The sequence below is a fragment of the Vicugna pacos genome, chromosome 6, assembly GCF_048564905.1.
Source record: "Vicugna pacos chromosome 6, VicPac4, whole genome shotgun sequence".
Lineage (NCBI taxonomy): Eukaryota > Metazoa > Chordata > Mammalia > Artiodactyla > Camelidae > Vicugna > Vicugna pacos.
In genome coordinates, this window is record NC_132992.1 from 57,280,765 (window position 1) to 57,303,923 (window position 23,159).

The window sequence follows — 23,159 nt, forward strand, 5'->3', positions numbered from 1 at the left end:
CAAGTTTGTTTTCTGTGTGAATCTGTTTCTGGTTTGAATAAGTTCATATGTATCAGGTTTCTTTTTCTTTTCTTTTAGATTCCACATATAAACGATATCATGCGATATTTATCTTTCTCTGTCTGACTTACTTCACTTAATATGATAATCTCTAGGTCCATCCATGTTGCTGCAAATGACATTATTTCATTCTGTTTTAAGGCTGAATATTAGTCCATTGTGTGTATGTATATATGTGTGTGTGTATGTATATATATATATATATATATATATATATATATATATATATATATATATGCCACATTTTTATCCAATCATCTCTTGACGGACATTTAGGTTGCTTCCATGTCTTGTTATTGAAAATAGTGCTGCTGTGAACATGTGGGGTGCGTGTATCTTTTCAAATTAGAGTTTTTGTCTTTTCCAGATACATTCCTAGGAGTGGGATTGCTGGATCATATGGCAACTCTATTTTTAGTTTCTTAAGAAACTTCTAATACTGTTTTCCATAGAAGCTACACCAATTTACATTCCCACCAACAGTGTAGGAGGATTCCTTTTTCTCCACACCCTCTCCAGCATTTACCATTTGTGGACTTTTTAAAGATGCCATTCTGATTGGTGTGCAGTGATACCTCATTGTAGTTTTGATCTGCATGTCTCTAATAATTAGTTGAGTATCTTTTCATGTGCCTTTTGGCCATCTGTATGTCTTCTTATGAGAAATGTGTACTTAGGGCTTCTGCTAAGATATTTTTTATTGCATGAAATATGGAATACAGACAGTGAGTGTTCCCAGTGTAGTGGTGGCTCCCATATGTCTCTGTCTCCCTTCCTGCAGTACCTGGAGCAGTATCTCAGTTTTTGTTCTCGCATCTACTCCTAACCCCACCTGTCCCTTAGACTCTTCTGAACTTCCTGTCTGTGGTTATAGTCCCATCACCACCTACCTCGTAGTCTAAGTGATAAGCTTGGTATCATGCTTCACCTTTCCTTTCCCCTCATAACCCAAGCACCACCCCCAACCAGTGAGCCCATCGATCCTGCAGAACCGATGTCTCCACCAACCCCAAGCTCCCCTCCTCCACATCTCCATCGCCCATCCCTGGGGTTAACATCTGCAGTGGCTTTTGAGTAGACGGATGGATGAAGCCCTAATAGTTTTCCTTTCTGCTCAGGCCCTAGTCCCTTCATGCCTACTAGGTGCTACTGAGGTGCTAATATGCTTTTAAGGTCACATGAGGCGCTCTCTTCTTCAGACCACTGTCTGCTCAGTGACATCACTTCACCCAGTTAAACCTTGAACCCTTCTCTGTCGTACACAAGATAAAGCCCCACGTTCAGAGAATGGCAGGTGAAGTCTTTCATACAATGGCCTCCTTTTCCCTCTCTCAGTTCAGTCAGAGGGGAATTGTAAGGGTTTGGTTCATTTAAGATCTTGCCCTTTGCATATGTGAAAATAAGAACGGAATGTTGGTCCTGTTTATTCGAGTTCCAGGCCCAGCTGTGTAAGGTCAGATCTCCCTGCACTCATTGTACAGTGATGGTGGTAGTGAATGCAGGACCATCCACTTACCACTGATGAGAATGAAATCTAAAGCTGTAAACTGGGTGCTTATTAATTTAATATTTTTCCTTGACACACGTTCCTACAGCTTTTCATAAAAGCATTTTCAGGCATTCATGCTCATGGAAGGGTACATGCAAGCCAGAGGTAAATAGTGTAGAAAAAATGTTTCCTCTTTGGTATTCCTTACAACCTTTCCTGTAAAAACTTCCCTGCCTCTTCAAAAAAAGAAAAAAAAACCCCACCCATATTTCTAAAAATCTCTTGTGGCTCAGTGTTCACAGTGTTTACTTACTGTGTTGTGTCCTTATGTTTGCTTGTTACCATCGCACCATTGCCGGGTTTTCTAGTAGAGGCGTGGAGACAAACACTGCCCGTACCACCGAGGCAAAGCTGGGTGTTGCCCTCCCACATGCAGCCCCTCCTGAGGTGCCCATTCTCTTTTTCAGAGGATGCTCCCATGGCATCTTCCATTCTCACCTCGCAGCTGGTTTGAGGCTGAAGCCATTTTTGACAGCATCTGTTTGCTAAGGCAGTTTTGAAGCTAGTCGGGCATTTTAATGGCCGTAAGACAGAATTACTGTGTGAAAGACCTTTCAGCAATTTAGCTAAAGGCTTCAGAGGCAGTGGAGATATTTTCACTTATGAAAATTGGCACTAATGAAACACGTGGGGATACCTTTCCCCTAAATGCCACCACCTTCTATATTAAAATCCTGCAGACCACCCACTAGAAAAAGTCTCCCTCCTTTGCTGTTTCAGTTTTTATTATTTCACCACTTCTTAAATTTTGGAGCAGTGCCGCAGAGATATTTTGGTTATTTAAATGTGAATGAGACCCAAAGCAATCTACCGGTTCACTGTAATCCCTATCAACATTCCAATGGCATTCTCCACCGAAATAGGAAAAAAGCAGTCCTAAAATGTGGTTGGAACCACAAAAGACCCCAGTAAACAAGGCAGTCCTGAGAAGGAAAAGCAAAGCTGTAGGCATCACGCTTCCTGATTTCAAACTATATTAGAAGCTATAGTAATGAAAACAGTGTGGTGTTGGCATAAAAACAGGCACATAGACCAATAGAACAGAATGGAGAGCCCCCAAATAAACCCAGGTATGTATATGGTTAGTTAATTTACAACAGAGGAGCCAAAAATATAGGAAAGGATAGTCTCTTCAGTAAATGGTGTTGGGAAAACTGAACAGCTGCATACAAAAGAATGAAACTGGTCCCCTACCTTACACCATAACAGTGATCAACTCACAGTGTGGATTAAAGACTTGAGTGTAAGACCAGAAACTGTAAAACTCTTAGAAGAATACGTAGTGGGCGAGCTTCTTGACATCGGTCTTGACAATTTCTTGGATTTGACACCAAAAAGCCAAGGCAACAAGAGCAGAAACAAGTGGAATTGCATCAAACTAAAAAGCTTCTGCACAGCCCAGGAAACCACCAATAAAATGAAGAGGAAGCCTATGGCATGGGAGAAAATACTTACAAATCATATATATGTTCTAAGGGATTAATGTTCAGAATGTGTAAGGAACTCATACACCTCAATAGCAAAAAAACAATTTGACTAAGAAATGGGTGGAGGAACTGCAGACATTTTTCCAAAGATGTCCAGATGGCCAACAGGTACATGAAAAAATGCTTGACGTCACTAATCTTTTGAGAAATGCAAGTCAAAATCACATGACGTGTCACCTCACACCTGCTGGAATGGGTATCGTATGAAGAGGAAGCCTATGGCATGGGAGAAAATACTTACAAATCATATATATGTTCTAAGGGATTAATGTTCAGAATGTGTAAGGAACTCATACACCTCAATAGCAAAAAAACAATTTGACTAAGAAATGGGTGGAGGAACTGCAGACATTTTTCCAAAGATGTCCAGATGGCCAACAGGTACATGAAAAAATGCTTGACGTCACTAATCTTTTGAGAAATGCAAGTCAAAATCACATGACGTGTCACCTCACACCTGCTGGAATGGGTATCGTATGAAGAGGAAGCCTATGGCATGGGAGAAAATACTTACAAATCATATATATGTTCTAAGGGATTAATGTTCAGAATGTGTAAGGAACTCATACACCTCAATAGCAAAAAAACAATTTGACTAAGAAATGGGTGGAGGAACTGCAGACATTTTTCCAAAGATGTCCAGATGGCCAACAGGTACATGAAAAAATGCTTGACGTCACTAATCTTTTGAGAAATGCAAGTCAAAATCACATGACGTGTCACCTCACACCTGCTGGAATGGGTATCGTCAAAAACACAAGGGATAAATGTTGGCAAGGATGTGGGAGAAAAGGGAATTGTTATGCACTGTTGATGGAAGTGTAAATTGGTACAACCGCTGTGGAAGACGGTGTAGAGTTTTCTCAAAAACCTTAAACTAGGACTACCACATGACTCAGCAATCCCACTTCCGGGTGTATATCCGAAGGAAATGAAAACATGATCTCGAAGAGGTATCTGCACTCTCATGTTCATTGTAGTATTATTTATAATAGCCAAGACATGGAAACAACTGAAGTGTTCATCAGTGGATGAGTCAATAAAGAAGATCTGTTTGTGTGTATGTATATGTGTGTGTGTGTGTATATGAGTATTATTCAGCTATGAGAAGGATATCCTGCCATTTGCCACAACATGGATGGACCTTGAGGGCATTGTGCTAATTGAAATAAATCGGATATATAAAGAAAGATACTGTGTATCACTTACATGGAATCTAACAAATCTGAACTCATAGAAAAAAATATAGACATACCTTGTTTTATTGCACTTCGTTGTGCTTTGCAGACAATGCGGGTGTTTTTTTTTTTAATATATAACAAATTGAAGGTTTGCAACAACCCAGTGTCCAGCAAGTTTGTTGGCACCATTTTCCCAACAGCATTTGCTCACTTCAGATCTCTGTATCACATTTTTATAATCCTTACAGTATTTCAAAAATTTTCATTATTAATATATTTGTTATGGTGATCTGTGATCAGTGGTCTTTGATGTTACTACTATGACTCCCTAAAGGCTCAGATGATGGTTAGCATTTTTTAATAGTAAAGTATTTTTTAACTAAGGTATATGCATTATTTTTTTAGATGTAATACTATTATACACTTAATAGACTACAGTATAGTGTATACATAATTTTTATCTCCACTGGGAAACCAAGAAATTTGTGTGCCTTGCTCTATTGTGGTTCTCGCTTTATGTGGAGATCTGAAACTGAACCTGCGGTATTTCCTAGGTATGTCTGTGCTAAGAAGGGTAGTCACCAAGGGCTGGGGAGTGGGGAAAACGGGGAGGTGTTGGTCAGACATACACGTTTTCAGTTACACATTCTGGAATCTAGTGTACACCATGGTGTTCATAGGAAATAATACTGTTTATATATATATATACACACACACACACACATATATATATATTTTTTACTTGAAAGTTGCTAAGAGTAAATCTTAAATTCTCTCACCACAAAAAAGAAATATAATGACAGTGACATCTACAGCTATGGTAATAATCATTTTTTAATGTATGTGTATCAAATCAATAGGTTGTACACCTTAAATTTATACAATGTTATATGTTAGTCCTCTCAATAATGCTGGGGAAAAAAGGTGAATCAGATGTCAAAAAGCTTAATCTGTCCAGTGGGCAGTTTTGGACACCATTCTTAGAAGCTGAGGACCATTACAAGCTGCAGTTTGCGGGCGCAGTTGTCGGGCAGAGTGTAAATGGTGCTGGGACAGGAGAGCGCCGCTCCTGAGAGTATACTGCCAGTCAGCAGAACAGATCTTCTGCTTAACTCTAAAATGCCAACTTAGGGTTCCCAGGGCGGGGTAGGGGGAGATCCTGATAGAATTAGGCATTTACTCATCTTAAGAGTATCTTAAGAGATGAGTAAATTAGGATACAGAACTGCTTAAAATTTTAAGTAACTATAATTTTTAAATGTAATTTCCAATATTGTGGAGGTTAGTATGAACATATGATTGATGGATACCAAGTGAATCTAAAAGCTAGAGAGAAGCAAGAGATTTCTTGGGAGTAATTTCCCTCCTTAAAATAACTATATCTGTTTCTTTCTAAAGCCTTTTTTGGAGGGAAGGGTGCACATTGTGAATCCTGAAACTAATGTGTTTGGCTTTTATTTCTGAAGAAGGTACTTGTCAGTCTGTGTTTACTGAGGAATTCAAGCCACAGAAAAAAGTCAGTTCTTGATATTTTGCTGTCTGGTGATGAGACTGTAATTATGTCACTGTCTCTGGGTTGGTAATCTTTGCTTTGGAAAATGTGTAATCTACTTCAAACAAACTCCGTGTGGATTCATCACAGATGTGGCTGTAAGGGAAAAAAACCTCCCCCCTCCCCCTGGCTTTCCCGCATTCCTTTTCTCCGAAGCTGTCTGGCCCACTGCACTGGGACTGCACGCTCCACTTGAAAAGTGACCAGTAGAACCATTTTTAAATCATTATCTTCAATCTTTAAAAAATATTTCCTATTTTTATTTTTTAAATGTTAATTAATTTTGCCCATCTGCTGGGTTAAGATTGGAATGTCTGCTGATTTCCTGGCATTTATTAAATATCTTATGTTTAAATTCCTTGCCTATTTTTGAATTGCATTGTTTGACTTTTTTAAATTTTAAGACTTTTTTGATACATATATTGTGTATATTTTAGTTGTCTTTTAACTTTGTTCATGGCATCTAATCACATATTTGAGGTTTTTTAATCGTGATATAATCATATCTGGATTATTTTTTTTTTTTGGTCCAGTTACAATTTGTAACTTTCCTGTTTTGCTTAGGAAATACTCCATCTCAAGGTTTACATACCTTCTTTTTTCAAAATACTTAACTTTTGTTTTTTATATTTAGATTTTTCTTGTTTGAACTTTTAAAATTTTTAAGTGAATATTGATTGAGCATCTCCTCTGCGCCAGGCTCTGGGGCCCTGCACTAATGGGGTTTAGAGTGGCAGAGGTGCACATTAAGTAAGTAACTGCACAAGTAAATAGGTAACTTTCATCTGTGTTGTCAAGGAAACGGTGACAGAGATGACTGTGTGGTCCAGGGACACAACCTTTAGTTATGCTGAGTTATGAAGGGACACATAGATGTTAGCTTTGCACATAGAGAAGGAGGCGGATTCCAAGACCCTGAGGCAGATTTGAGGGTTGTTAGTGGAGAGTGGACTTGGGCGTGAGATGAGGGTCCAGAAGTAATGGACCCTTCAGGGCTTGGTCAGGGGCCTTGGTGAATCTGGGTGCAGTAGGAAGCTGTTGGGGGGTTAGGGAGAGATTTATAAAGGAAGAGATTTACAAAGGAAGGAAGATTTACAAAGGGAGAGATTTTCTTTGGCTTTAATATGGAGAGTAAGGATGGAAGCAAAAACAAGTTATGAGGCTATTGTAATACATTGAACCAGAGAGGAGGTGGCTTAGACCAGAGTGATGGTTAATTTTACTTGTTAGCTTGGCTATGGGGCCCAGATATGTGGTGAAACATTCTGGATGTTTCTTTGAGGGTGTTTTTGGATGAGATTAAAATTTAATCAGTGGACTCTTGAGGAAAAGATTGCCCTCCATAATGCGGGGGAACTCATCTAAATAGATTGAAGGCCGGAACAGAGCAAAAAAGACTGGCTCTCCGAGTAAGAGGGAACTGCAGCAGGCAGCCTCAGACCTGAACCATGGCATCAGCCCACCCTGCAGATACTGGACTTGCCAGTCTCTGTGATCATATGAGCCAGTTCCTTTAAAAAACAAAGAAAAAACCTCTTTACACACACACACACACACACGCATGCACGCACGTTCTATTTCTCTGGACAGTTCTGGCTGATAACAGCAGAGGTAGTAACAGTGGAAATATAGAGAAGTGAACATATTTTGTAAGAAAGAAACAATAGGACTTGCCTTTTTTTTTTCTGCTTCAAATGAATGGTTTATTTCTACCTGTAACATAACAGGAGTCCAAAAACAGACTGACATACATGGATATAGTTTAAATGTAACAAAGAAAATTTTGAACTGTGTACACAGAGGAAGGGAAAGGGATTTTTCACATCAGTTTTTCCTCCTAATTTGCGATTTCTGAATGGTAGAAACTAAACATTCTTTCCCAATTTAAAATAGTATGAAGGAATACAACTTGTAGGATCAACCATTTGTCCTTAAGTGTAAAATGTAAGAGATTTGGCTGCATGGTTGTCATGGCTCCTGAAGTCTGGGTATTGTTAGAACACGACAAAAGAGTTCCATGAAGCCCAGAGGAACTTAATGGCAGTGATGTCCAATCGAAGGGCAGACACACTACACATCACGTGGATGAGAACTGATGTAATTAACTGGATGATGGTGCCATTCACTGAAGTGAAGGCAATAGAGAGGAGGCAGTGTAGGGGGAAATTCAAGAGCTTGATTTGGGACCTGTTTAGTTTGAGGTGCCAATGAGATATGAGTGGAAGGGTTGAGGGTACAAATTGGAGATGTGATTCTGGAATTCAGCAGTGTAAAGAGGGGTGGAAGATTTTGGACTGAGCACTGGACAACCCAGCCTTTAGTGAAAGACTGACAAGGAGTGGCCAGAAAACTAGGAAGAGAACCAAGAGAGCTTGGTGTCCTGGAAGATGAGAGAAGAGTGTCTCCAGAGCAGAAGGGAGTCACTGACAACATCAGATGCTGCTGAGTGGTACAAGAAGATGAAGATTAAAGGAAAGCGGCTGTTAGATTTGACAGCTTGCAGGTTGGAGGTGATGCTGGCTGAAGCACAGTTGAAGGAGCTCTGGGAGCAAAGTGGAGAACGGAGTAGGCTGTGGAGGGAAGATGAAAAATGAAAAGTACACCTGTGGCCGCTTGTTGGAGAAGATGTGCAGTTATGGAGAACAGCAAAACCAGGAGGCGGGTAGTTGAGGGTTTGAGGGTTGAGAGGTATTTCTTTTTTGCTTTTTAATGATGGATGGTAGGAGGGCATGCTCATTTGCTGATGGAGTAGACGATTGATGAGGAGGGAGTGGGTGCATAACTGAAGGAACAGGTCCTTGGGAAAAGGAGAGCTGTGTCTCAGAGCACATGACCTGCCTATGGAGAGAAGGGGAGGGAAGGAAAGGGCCCTGGTGCATGTAGGCATGCATGTAGGGGTGGAGATGAAGGAGCTCCCATGATGGATTTTGTCCCCACCCTTAGGAAAGGGAATAGGGTAGTGGGAAGGAAGTTTGAAAAGGCGAGAGGTATAGTGGGGACAAAAGTTAATTCAAGAAGCAGAGTTGCTAGGTGGTGTTGAGAGCCTGCCCGAGAGTTGAGGGTGATTTAAAGTGACACTAGCCTGTCTCTGTTTTTCCAGTGTAAATATTTTGCAGCTTGGCTGCAGCTGTGAAAAAGAAAGAAAACTGAATTAGAGTCTGACAAGCAGGACAGAGAGGGAAGGGTTTTTACAGGAGAGATTAAAGTGATGGATGGAATTTCATTTTGATGAAAGGGGACTAAATGGATAATTGGAAATATCCAAGAACCATGGTAAAGGGATTTGATGAGAGGTTTGCTATGATATGGTGTGAGGTAAGGGGTCCCACTGTATTATTTTCAGGAGAAGCAATGGTGTCTCAGTCCTTTATTGAACAGTCCATCCTTTCTTCGCTGACTTTACTTGCCACTGTCAGCAAACATTAAATTTCCATGTACTGGCTCAAGCCCTCTTTGCCACTGTTCTGTTCCCTGGATCTTTTTGCCTCTTGCTCTGCGGGCACACACTCTTTTACTGAAGAAAAGAGAGTTTCCTCCAGGCACATGTATAGTAGTTTCTCCAGACCCACCATCTGGAATGGAGTTCCTTGGTAAGAGGTAAGTTCATTCTCTGTCATTAACAATTGCTAAATTGTCTGCAAGATGTTTGTAGCACTTTACACTCCTACCAGCAATATGTAAGTTTCTGTTTCTCCACGTTCTGACAAGTATCAGACTTGCATTTTGGAGAGAGGATTTTGTTGACCTCCTCAGTCCATCCTGCTGGAAGCAGAAGTTGTAAGGTTTTAGATATTAACATAGTCAGATAAATCTTTCTCCTCCCCATCTTTTTGTGGCTTGTGCTTTTGTGTGCCTTATTTAAATAATCTTTCCCAGTGCTAATGCCAAAGACATGGTTTCTGATATTGTCTTTGAATATGTTTTAAAGTTTTGCTTTTCATAGTCAGGACTTTAAACCATCTGGAATTTATCTTCTGTAAGTTGTAGGCTAAGTGAAGATCCAATTTTGTTCTTCCATGTCAATAACCAATTTTCTGTGCACTTCCTCCCATTGATTTTCTCAGTCATACACTAAATTCCTTCATAAACATGTGGACCCATGGTTATAGCTCTCTGTTCTCTTCCATTGGTCTATTTATCCCTGTACAGGCACACCTTGGAGATACTGTGCGTTCAGTTCCAGACCACCACAGTAAAGCAAGTATCGAAATAAAGCAAGTCATACAATTTTTTTGGTTTCCTAGTGCCTATAAAAGTTGAGCTTACACTACACTGTAGTCTGTTAATCATGCAGCAGCATTATGTAAAAAAAAACTATATCATTTTAAAATTGTTTTATAATTTTTTATTGTTTGTAAAATGGAGTGGTGTTGATTTTTCTATATCTATGCATATAGTTTTTGGCTCCTGTTTTCTACCTATTCTGTAATGAATTTTAGTAATTTTTTATTTTTGCATATCTTCCCTTCGCTCTGGATTTACTAAGTTATCCATAATATACCCGTATTTCTTTTAGTCATTCATATCTGTAATTATATCCCTTTCTGTTCCTAATATTATATATTTTTATTTCATTTTTCCTCTTTTTTTTGCTCAAGTATCTTTTATTCATATTTTCAAAGAGTTAGATTTTTACTTCACTTATATTTTCTGATACTTATTTTCTTAAATTTCATTAATTTTAGGTCATACCTTTCTCTTCTCTTCTCACAGTAATTCTGTAAACAAAAGCAGTTTTATTACTGTCATGTTTGAGCCAATGTTTCGGCCTTGCTATTCAGGTCCTTTCTCATGAGAATGGTCACATGGTGTTTCTGAATCATCTTTAGTGACTGTCCTGAATGTCTCCACATTCCCTTATTTGGAAACTAAATGTCTCAGTTCTGCGTGGGCTCCAGTGGAAGCCGTTTACTTCCGTTGCATTTTTGTGTTTATACTGTATTTAGTCTGGGTCATTTTTTCTCATATGTTGCTGCTGAGGTGGAATCCAGTTAAAGAACGAAGAACTTTCAAAACGACAGGGTTCCACTAATCATCTCATCTAAGATGGCAGATTCTCAAACTTAGTTAAAAGGCCACTTTTTATTATCAGGAATATTAAAATGGAAGATGATATTTAAAATAATACTGTAAATCCTATTGATTTCTCAGGGTGTGGTTAGCGCTGAACCAAGGTTTATAACTGGTGTGACCCGTTGTAAACAGTTACGCTTAATGGTCAGTTTGACGTATTTATTCTGATTAAACCCAAATCCTACTGGCTCCATAGACAGATACATTTGTTTGCAGAAATTAAAATATGTGAACGTATCAGGGGAACCAGACTCTCACTATTTCTCCGAAGTCTGTCTGTGTGTGTACTTTGGACATACAGTGCAGCCCTGCTGTTCTGCAGGCTCTGTGCGGGGTGGTGCCACGTGTGTGGCGGCGCTCTGTCCGCCATGGTGACTTGGCGTTGAAGGAGCGTACCTGCGGCTGCCTTCCCTGGGGAGCCTGCCCCGACGTGTGGCAGATCGGTATCAAGTTGAGGCGCCTTGGCAGTCAGCATTTGAGGTGATTAGTGGAGAGTTTGTACAAAGCAAGGAGCAGTGACTTAGAGCTGGACTTCAAGACCTTAAAATAAATGTTTATATTCTTTGCAATCTAGTTTATAATTCATTTCCCAAATATTTGTTGTCGTTGTTTTTTGGTACTTGAGGAAAACAGGACGTACTTCTGTTTTCTTTGCTTCCTCCATACTGCCCTACTGCAGTCATACTGAGAGCTCAGCAGTAGACTGCTGACTGTGTGCCTGATGCTGCTCTGTGGGCTTTTCATATATGTCGCTCTCGATGGTCGTACGAGGTAGGACCTCATCCTCCATTTTTCAGATGAGGCGCCTGAGGCAGAGTGCTTAAGTAACCTCCCGAGACCGCACAGCTGGTGAGAAATGGAGTGGAGACTCACACCTGCACCGTCGTCTGCACCCAAGGCTGCCTTCATGACCACTGCACTCTGCACTGGTACTGTAGCAGGGTACAACCCAGAACTGGAAGTGATGGCTAGGAAGGAAGAAATCTTATTAAAAGATGGCAAAATAACCAGTATTACCACCATCCAACCAAAAATACAATCCTGTATGTTGAAATCTTGGATATTAGATTTTGGGAATGTTGATGATTGTGAGGGTACAGCCTCCAGTTCTGGCAGGGATGATGCTTAAAAAGAAAAAGAGTAACTGAGTTCCTGACTCAGCTCTCCTTATTAAAGTTCCTGTTGTGGATGAGTTTGTAACATCGAAGCAGGCTTTAGCAGAAGAGCTATTGGCAGTTTTATTAATTATCTTAGATTTGCATTTCAAACATTCTGATTGTTCGGCTCACAGATTTTGTCCGGGCTCGAGACCGTTAGTGATTGTTGTTAAATGAAACTGTCTAAGGATCTCACAAGTATGTTTGGATTTCACAGACCTATTTTTACATCAAAAAGTCACACATAGTCATCTTTAATATTCAGATTGTCTGATCTAGGCATAAAACACCAAATGAAAGAACATTAAGCTTCAGTCTTTAAATGTAAACCTAAGGCAGAGCCCTAGCCCGCGAATTTGGGAGTCCTGGAACTTGCTCCTGCTTGGGACTCCCCATAAATGATTCACTCTCTCTGAGCCCCAGTGAGGAAGCTGTAAAGTGAAACTGTAAACAAGTCCTGTTTGCTGCAGTTCCTCACATTTCGTTATCCTATCAAAGGATGATTCTGGATTTATTGACTGTTTTTCCATGAGAAATATAGAAATGCAGAAAACAGGGAAATGTAGAAAAAATAGAGAAATATGGAAAATAGGGCAATGTAGAAAAATAGAGAAATGTAGAAAAGAGGGAAAGATGAGCTGGAACCTCTGACAGATGTTTCCATTTTTCTGTCAGTAGACTTGCGGGCTGGCTCCTTCCTGCTTAATGTGAGATAGTCCCTCATCCTGGGTCTTGAACGGTGGTGTGCCCAGTGGTGACAGTCACCCAGGAACGGCCTAGGGACTTTAAAAAGTCTAACAGTGACACTCTGCTTTTGAAGTTCGCGTTCCTGTGTACGGTGAATTTTACATGCATTCAACCAACACTTTCTCCGGGCCTGCCATACAGACATTTTTAAGAAAAATGTACTCCTCCCTTTGTAATTTGGTTGAATTGTATTGTTGGACTCCACCTGAAACCGTTCGGTTCTCATAGGCTCTCATCTGTTTAGATTGCAGGGTACTGTGATGTGAAGTGATGCTTCAGAGCTGCTAAATGTCACTTTGCTCTGTTTGCGGGCGGCTCAGTTGCACTGGGTTTACTGAGATGCAGTTACGTGTGTTTAACCAAGAACGTGACTAGCTAATTATTTACAGTAATCTCATGAACCCATGGTCAATCAGTACGTATTCTTTTTCTATTAAAACCGGAATTCTACTTGCTGAGTCATTTCAAGTTAAAACAGGCTTCTGAATCTTGCACTACTATTAATATTTGCCACAATCGTGAGAACGTATTAAGCGTTTATTACGTGGTAGGCATGGTTCCACACACTTGACGTGTGTTAAATCAAGCTGTTCTCACAACCCAGTGAGGTGAATTCTGCCTGTTATATAGATGAAGAAACTGAGGGACAGGCGTACGTGAGATAGCTTGCCAATGTCACACAGCTGGTAGGTAGCAGCCCCCGGGCTCCAAAGCCCACACTCTTAACCAACTTAAAATTACCCAATGGGGCCATGTAAGGTTTTTTTTTATTAAATACTCTTATTGTCACCGAATAAAAATGAGGATGATTGTAAAAATGGAAGGGAAAGTAGATAGGATGGTATCCCTTTAGCAAAAAAATTATTTTAGGAGAGTTTGCCTGAATTGTAAAAATAATTCTGTAGTTAGTAATTGCCTTTTTTTTTTTTTTGGCTTAGATTTTTTGTCTTTGGTTTTTCTAGAATGACTTCGTACCCCCTCTCTTCCATAGAAGTGTACATCTCCCCTTAGCATCCTCTGACTCATCAGTTATCTGTCAGTTCTGTTTTTCTTAGTGGGGACAGTCCTCCGGGAACCTCCGCTTGTTGACTTCCCACAGAATTTTTGCTTTCCAGGCCCGCTCACTCTCAGCCGGCGGTCAGCTTGCTGTCTCTGCCTCTCTCACCGGAGGCTTCCCTCGGTGTGTGCTGATACCTGGTGGTCTGCTCCTACGCGAGGCTGGGTCTGGGTATGGGGAGGGCTGGGGCTCCTGTCGTGCGGAACTGCACCGCCCTGCCGTGGACAGGGCCGTGGCTTCTGGAGGGTGTGTCTCCTGCTGGGACTCAATGAGAAGTGTGCAGCGTAGCATCTGCCACGTATTCTTGACATCTTTCACGTGAATCTGATCATTAAAAATCCAGATCAGGGGGCGTTTTATAAGATACCTGGCCTGGACTCTTCAAAAATGTGTATTATGGAAGACCAAAAACTTTTTTAAAATGAAGGGCAGGGGAGCTGTTCTTTATTAAAGTAGATTAAACAGGCTGGACAACCAAGTACAGTGTGAGGTCATTCCTTGGATCCTGGATTTTTAAAAAATGCTATGAAAGTGCAATTTGTAAACACTTGGGGAAGTTTGAATATGAGATGAAGTAGGTAATCATTGTATGAAGGGTAATTGCTTGGGTGTGGTGATGGTATTACGACGATGTAGGAAATTGCTAAAATATCATAATATCTGCATTGCTCCGAAGTAGTTCAGCCGAAAAAAGATACTTGTGCATATGGACCTTTTTCTCTCTCTCCACACAAAACATGCACACACTGTATCTCTATAAATAGAGATACTACACTGTCTAGAGAGAATGTGTTAATACGAGCAGATGTGGCCAAAAAAAGTTAATAATTTTGAATCCAAATGAAGAATATAGGGGTGTTTATCTTATGACTGTAAACTTCTCTGTAGGTTGGAATATGTCAGAAGGCAGTTGGGGTGGAGAATCAGCCTAGCATTTTATGTTGAGTCATAAGGCTCTTCCCCTCAAGGTCAGTTCTGAGATTAAAACTTTCTCTAACTTTTTGGTAAAACACATTTATGAAGAAAATCAAATCACAACTTGCTGTTAAAAATGTAGAAGAGTTAGAGTTTGAGGTTGGAAGACCAGATTTTACTCAAAGAAATATTTTAATAACTGAAATTAGAGTATGATTTTACATCTTGGTGTTGTGTTGCAGTTTCATTAGCAGCATTTCTTTTTAATTTGCATTTCAGTGGTACATTGAGTTGTCTTACAATAAACAGTGTGTCTTATAATAAACAGTGTTATTAGATTTGGAATAGAGTATTTAGGACACTGAATCAGGAAGACCTGATTTCTGTACTTGATGGGACTTGAGGATGGGAACTGTGTATGTTTTGCTCATCTTTTAATGCTGAGTCCTGAGAGCAGTGTCTCATGCGCAGAAGATGCTCAGCAAAAGTGTTGATGAATAAGTAAGTGAACGGCATATATTGATTTCAGATGTGCTGTTTGATTTTTGCAACTGTTTACTGTAAAAAGACTGAGCTCTGTTGATAAATGATTTGATGAATATCAGCCTTAGTCCAAATTTTGTTGTGAAAACTATCACTAAGCTAGAATTGTTCACTAGACTTCATTTCTTACATTCATTTGTAATTGTTAAATTGAAACCTTTGGTATCAATTTTTGACATACATTTCAGTAGTTCTGCCTGGGCTCTCTAGAGTTGTGGGGCTTTACAGTGAACAGATCACCTCATTTTCTGGATAATGAAATAAGGGCGAAAGGGGGCCCTAGCAACAGGCTGGGGATCCAAAGAAGGGTGAGAGCCCAGTTTTTTTCTGATTGAGAGAAAGCAGGCCTGCTGGGTGGGCTTCAGAGTGCTGATCTTTAACGTGTGTGTGTTTCATGTACATGTATATCTCCACATATTTATATTTGTATTTGTGTCTAATGTGCGTGATGTATATATGTAGATACTCTCTCTGTAAACTTCTTTCTGAGAATCATAAGAACATAAATGTTTACTTCTGAGTTGGACAACGAAGGACAAAGAAATGATTCGAAATTCAAAGAAACAGTGAAAACACGGTGCTTATGAGGTCGCTTTCTTTATTATCTGTTTAACAAAAATCTGTTGGGCACTGCTGAGGGAACCCGTACTGAGCCAGCTGCTCATGGTAGGTCCAGTCCTCATCCTAGCTGGCCTTGCAGTCTGGTGTAAGTGCCTCAGATTACTTCCCTTTACTTGATTTGAAACGGATTTGCTGGGATTTGTTACCAGAATTCATCAGAAAGACGGAAACAGAAAAACCATGGTTATATTGGAATGTGGGTTTGCACATCGCCCTTCGTTTCCCTTTCCAGGAAATTTTTTTTGAGAAAGTTATTCTTAGTTGACGGAAACAATTTCTCCTGCTTTGTCCTCATCTTACAACATTCTCCTCCACCAAATGGATTATCCGTCGTAAACCTTGTCGAGCTGGAAGGAAGCTCTTACGTCACTGTTCTGGTCACACCACATGCTCCAGTAAGTTGTCATCTCAGGGTTCAGTAAACGACTCCCTTCATGTGCTACGCCGGCGGGGATATTTCTGTCTCCAGAATTCCATCAAAGGCTGCTTGTTTTTCTGACTGTTCCACATTCCTAGAATACACAGAGTGGTTTCCCTTCAGATGTTTCAAAATAACACAAAAATCCTGGAATTTGCTACAAGCCCAGGCCAGAGTCTCTGCCTTTCCCATTCCTCCTTGAGTGCTTTCTTAGTTTCCTGCGGTTCACTGTTCTATTTACCCATCGAGCAGCACTTTCCCTCTCAGTGTGGGGCTCTGGTGCGCTGCCTGTTCACCTCTGATCCGGAGCTCTGTCAAGTGCTTTCTGAAATTCCAAAACCACGGCCACTCCTGTGATTACCGTAGTCGGCGCGCTCCTCTGCTGTGTGAGAGCGGCTGGCTGTGCCTGAAAGCGTGTTGCCTGTGCCTAATCACCATGTGCTCGGCTAGCTGTCACATAAGGGCCCTTGGTTCTCAGTGATAACTTGGCTGTTGGATTGTGAGTCTGCAGTGAAACCCTGGGAAGACGGTGGAAATTAATAATGAGAACTACCACCCAAGACCATAGCAAATGTAGGATTTTAAGTTTCAAGAAGTGCCTCGTTCCTCATGGCCCTTAGGCACATGCTAAGATGACAGGATCCTAATAAATAATATTCTTTGCACGTTGCCAGCGAGGCCAGTAGAAAAAAAAGTGACTGAATGATATGAGTAAACCCTAATATTGTTGTCACTGTCACCATGTCAGAATCAGAACAGCTTCCACTGTTGGCTTCTGACCGTGTCCCAGTCACTGTGCTGAGAATTTTACATACATGATCACCTGTAATACCTCATTATATATTTTTGAGCACCTACTATATTCCAGGTACTATGGTAAATACTGGGGGTTTTATACTTGCTAACCACCAGGAATTTATACTTTAGTAAGAGGTCCTTGCAAGAAAATTAGGATGTCCCCATAGAACACAGTATGGCTGAGATGCGTTAGGATCAGGGACCGATTTGCTAGCAGTTTCATTTTCCTTCACCAGACTGTATTCCATAGAAACATAGTATCACACAATGTGGATAAGCTACAATTAAGCCTTAATGTCACCTGGACCCATGGGAGGAAAGGGGTGGTGGGAATGGTAGTAGAAGAGGACTGACAAGGGCTAGCATGGCATCTCTCCCGTGGGACAGCTGACAGCTGAAAAAGGGGCGCCTGTCAGGACAGTGAGGCCTTTCCGGTCTGGCCAGAGGTCCCCTAGTGCAGAGCAGCAGCCCGACCCGGAGTAGGCCTCATTGCCTTCAGGTTAGATGGCTGTCATGCTTTCTTTCTGGAAGGAGCCTGGATCCTTATCTTGATGGCAGGCACATTGGAATTGTCAGGAATTCAGGACTGGGACTCATATGGCAAACATCAAACTCTCATCTTTTTCAAACTTGCAGGCTTTTCCTGCCAGACACTTCTTGGATGTCAGGCCTGGACTCAGTGCCTACATTCAGAGTGCTGTCTGTGTTATCAAGTTGCATCAGCCAGCTTTATAGGGAGAGCTTTAGTGGTTTAGGAGTCAAGTCTGGTGAGCACGGGAAGAATCACCCTTGAGTGCCTGCTGGGATGGGGGCAGGCGCCAGTGGGGAGGGGATTCTCAGGGGCTCCTCCTGAGCTCCCTCACCATGGCAGGCCGGTGCTGTGAGATGCCGAGCAGGACAGCCTAACCTGTGCCAGGGGACGGCTCCCATGCCTGAAAAATAAACTGGGGGAGATGGGGAAGTGACTGTCATAGAGGTAGGCACAGCAAAATCTGCTCCAGGAATTAGTACTTCCATTTGACCAGAAGGTGCAGGAGACAGGAGGCTGTTAGGGAACTGTTGCATTTGCCTTTTCCTCCGTGTCGACATTTGTAGTTACAGTGCAAAGGCAGTGGTGGGTGAAACCGCTGGCACCTGAGCATGAATCAAGGCATTGGCTTCCAACTTCCAACTGTAGTCATTTTCTTCATTGCCACAAAGCACCTGCAGTTTTTTTCAATGCAGCTTCACTTGTTGAAGCAGTGGGCATTATTTTTATTAAATCTCAACCCTTGAGTGACATGTTGTCTTTGCATCATGCATGAGGAAACGAGAGGTGCAGATAAAAAACTCCTGTCACTTCCGTCACCTACCGCAGGGGAAGAGTCATCTCGGGAAGAGCACTGGCGCAGCATTGCTTTACGTCCTGATCTAGCCACTGTAAGGGAACAGCATTTTTTACTTAAAAGAATGACATGTCCACATGGTTATTCAATTTGGGTATTTGGCGCCTGTATTCTGAACAAAAGCTGTTGTTGCCTATGTTAAAAATCCAAGCTTTCCATTACTGAAGAGAAAGAAAGAGGCTGGAGGAATAACTCTCCCAGACTTCAGACAATGCTATAGAGTTACAGTCATCAAGACAGCATGGTAGTGGTACAAAAACAGACATATGGACCAATGGAACAGAATAGAGAGCCCAGAAATGAACCCACAAACTTTTGGTCAACTAATCTTCGACAAAGGAGGTAAGAACATACAATGGAATAAAGACAGTGTCTTCAGCAAATGGTGTTGAGAAAACTGGACAGCAGCATGTAAAACAGTGAAGTTAGAACACTCCCTTACACCATACACAAAAATAAACTCAAAATGGATCAAAGACTTAAACATAAGACAAGATACAATAAACCTCCTAGAAGAAAATATAGGCAAAACATTATCTGACATATATCTCAAAAATGTTCTAGAACAGTCTACTCAAGCAATAGAAATAAAAGCAAGAATAAACAAATGGGATCTAATGAAACTTATAAGCTTCTGCACAGCAAAGAAAACCATAAGTAAACAAAAAGACAACCTATGGAACGGGAGAAAATTTTTGCTAATGAAACCGACAAAGGCTTGATCTCCAGGATATATAAGCTGCTCATATGACTTAATAAGAAACAACCAAACAACCCAATCCAAAAATGGGCAGAAAATCTAAACAAGCAATTCTCCAAGGAAGACATACAAATGATCAATAGGCACATGAAAAAATTCTCAGTATCACTAATTATCAGAAAAATGCAAATCAAAACTATAGTGAGGTATCACCAGTCAGAATGGCCATCATTCAAAAGTCCACAAATGACAAATGCTGGAGAGGCTGTGGGGAAAAGGAAACCCTCCTACACTGCTGGTGGGAATGCAGTTTGGTGCAGCCACTGTGGAAAACAGTATGGAGATTCTTCAAAAGATTAGAAATAGACTTACCATATGACCCAGGAATCCCACTCCTGGGCATATATCCAGAAGGAACCCTACTTCAGGATGACACCTGCACCCCAATGTTCATAGCAGCACTATTTACAATAGTGCTGTCTCCAAGAGCACAGTGTCTCCAAGACATAGAGACAGCCTAAATGTCCATCAATGGATGACTGGATAAAAAAGAGATGGTATATTTATACAATGGAATACTACTCAGCCATAAAAACCAACAACATAACGCCATTTGCAGCAATATGGATGTCCCTGGAGAATGTCATTCTAAGTGAAGTCAGCCAGAAATAGAAAGAAAAATACCATATGAGATCGCTCATATGTGGAATCTAAAAAACAAACAAACAAACAAACAAACAAACAAAGCATAAATACAAAGCAGACACAGACATAGAATATAAACTTGTGGTTGCCAAGGGGTGGAGGGTGGGAAGGGATAGATGGGATTTCAAAATTGTAGAATAGATAAACAAGATTATACTGTACAGCACAGGGAAATATACACAAGATCTTAAGGGTAGCTCACAGAGAAAAAAATGTGACAATGAATATATATACGTTCATGTATAACTGAAAAATTGTGCTCTACACTGGAATTTGACACAATATTGTAAAATGATTATAAATCAAGAAAAAATGTTAAAAAAATCCAAGCTTTAAAGCAAAAATTAAGATTTGAGAAAACTTGTAACTGCCACCAAGCCTTAGTAGTAATCCTTAAGACTATTCTGATGAGCTTAGTGGTAGTATTGATAAATGTGACTTTTTATATGTATAATGTAATGTGTCAGCATTTGGAAGATCTGCATAACTCAGTGAATGTTTCTGAAATGACCAAAGCTTGACATTATATATGTAACTCATGTTACGTATATTACTCATATGTAGTTAAAAGATCTATTCAGGTATAAGACAGACTAATGGATTTTAATGTAGCCATGTAAGAAAAGCCCATTGATGTGATTTCAGATTCTGCATTGCAACAAATCTTTAAGAAATGACGAGTTGTCCAGTTTTGGTGTTGTATCACAGAAAGAGTGTGATAATAGTGTTGTGGTTATGTAGGGTCACTGTCCCTGTTTGTAAAAGCACTAGAGTAATTAGGGGTGAAATGTCACATTTCATATGGGAGGCATAAAAAGAGCACATGTGGTATAGTGGTAATCACTGGTAAATTTAGGGTAAAGGGTATATATGTAGAGATACTCATTGTACTATTTTTTAAATCTTTGTTTTAAACATGGTACTGTTTTTTTTAAACTTTTTATGTAGTTTTGAAGTGTTTCCAGAATAAACTGTTGAGGAAAAATACAATCGCCAGAATAAAATAAATCAATCAAAGGTTTGGAAAATAAAAATGTCTCCTAAAATCTAAAACAGAAAAATAAAAGTGATAGAAATTAAGGAGGGAAAAAAAAAGAGGATCAGTCTAGGAAGTCTGATAGTCAATTAGTGTGAATCTTACAAAGCAAACTGGAAGAAAAGGAGTTATCAAAGGATTAACGGAATAAAATGGGCTGAAATATCCCAGAACTGATGACATGAATCCCCAGATTGAAAATGCACACAAAGTGCCCAATGCAGCGATGGAAGGAAAGAGCTACATCAGGTCATTCGTGGAGTTATAAGGTGATGGGGCTTTTTTGATTGGTAGGTGTGTTGAGGTGCCCCAGCATGGTTGTGGTCTGTCATCTCCTGTGAAGCCTGCCCTCGAGTTGCCGCCTCTCCTCCCCTGCCACCCACAGGGTTCTGTGCTCGCGTAGTACTCAGTGTGTACCTCTTACAGGGCTTCTCGTGTTTGTGTTGTTTTCCAACCTTGTTAGGGGAGAGAATGCCTCTTACTGATATCTGTACCGTCAGCTCTAATCATAGTACTTGGCACCTGATGAAAAATAGTTATTTTTTGGCGGCTGGATGGGTGACTATAAATAAGATCAGCATTTGACTTATGACAAAGTTTTAGACAAATTTCATTATAAAAGTATTAAACGTGTTATTTTTCTATTTGTTATTTCCAGCTGGTAGGGTTGCCAGATGGCTGAATTCCAAGTTAGAGGTAATGTGAGAATACTATTAAAAAGGCTCTTTAGTTTTTTTCCTTTTTGGTAGATCTAGCTAAGCCACTTCTTTTCCTTTTTTCTTTTTTAAGAGGAAAAATCCATGCTATCGAAGCTCAGAACTGATACAAATGCATACATGTCCCCTGGGAGTAGACGTATCATTCTGTGGAACATTGAAATCAAGAATCCAAAGTCAAACAGCTGATTAGGACCTTCATTTAGTCATAGCAATGTATTAAGATTTTGCTATACACCTGAAACTAACATTATAAACCAACTACACATCAATTTAAAAAAAAATAAAAGCCTGTTGTTACACGCTAGGGGTAGCTCTGGTGGTCACTACTGGGGGCAAAAAAAAAAACCCACAAACAAACAAAAAAACCTAACACCCAGAGAACCAGTTGTAGAGGTCGCCAAAAAAGGACAAAGCAATGAAATCAGCCGGAGGACAAACTAGGACAGAGACACAGTTTTTTTGGGCATTAAACATGTGTCCAGCATCTGAAATCCACGAAACAATCCACTATCTCTCATGTCTTCAGGTCCTGAGCAGAACTGATTTCTCAAATGCTGCATTGCTTTGCTTTTCATATGTATTAGTGCACTGTGGTTTTTTTTTTTTTCCACTGAAAAAATTCTATTTCCCCCAGACCTCTTGCCAGGACCGACTTTCAGTAGATCACAGACCCTGAGTCTCTGCTACTTAAGAAGCCCTCCGCCGCGTGTCCTGCGCAGGCCAGCCTGGCCCCAGGGTGTGGTTCTGTCTTGGGACCCTGACCCACACAGGCTGAGCTAAACTTCCGCAGGGGACCTGGAAGACATGATACACGAGGTGTGGAAGGTGTGCGGGTGACAGGTTTTCCTCCCTGCTGCCTTACTGATGTGCTTTTGGAGGAGGACTGACTTGTGGGGGAGGTGGGGGTCTCTGACTTGTTAAGCAGGCGAGGTCTCCGAGGCCAGGCTCGGGCAGTCGGTGTCTGTGGCTGTTAGGAGAGCTGTAACTCTCACCATAACTCAGGCTTTCCTTCAGCACCTCTTATCTGGCAGGTGTCCTGGAGGCAGGAACAGAACAGTGACACTCACATGCCAGTGGCCAGTCTAGGCCTGTCCCCTGCAGGAGAGGGGAGGCGTGAGCCCTGGCTAAGAAATCCAGCTGAGGCCAGTGGTCAGAGGCATGAGAGGTGCTGGTGGGGGAAGACGGGGGTCGGGAGGCAGAGTCAGGGGAAGGGTCTTGTCTGCATGTGCCACGTGTGACCCTTTCGGGAGCCCTGGCTCTGAAGTCAGTGTAGGGGCCTCTTCCCAGACCTGCCGTCTGCAGTCCTTGCCCTTCACAGTTCTTAGGGACTCCAAAACTAGGAAGTCACTATGCAGGCATAAAGTATTAGATGATAAAGTTCACGAGCTTTGGCCTTGGCGACATCCTTATCGCTTCTTCAGGAAGCAGAGAAACAATCTGGATATTGATATCTTTC

General features: G+C 41.0%; 1 protein-coding gene and 1 long non-coding RNA gene across 15 annotated transcripts in view; both read left to right on the forward strand.

The window, feature by feature from the left end:
* PELI2 (pellino E3 ubiquitin protein ligase family member 2) overlaps positions 1-23,159 on the forward strand; it is a 482,489-nt gene that overhangs the window by 383,999 nt on the left and 75,331 nt on the right. The gene's annotated exons all lie outside the window — the stretch shown is intronic.
* Positions 9,306-23,159, forward strand: part of LOC140696935 (uncharacterized) — a 61,162-nt gene continuing 47,308 nt past the window's right edge. Inside the window, exon 1 of the long non-coding RNA XR_012073633.1 lies at positions 9,306-9,426. This is a non-coding gene — a long non-coding RNA (uncharacterized lncRNA). The remainder of the gene's footprint in view (positions 9,427-23,159) is intronic.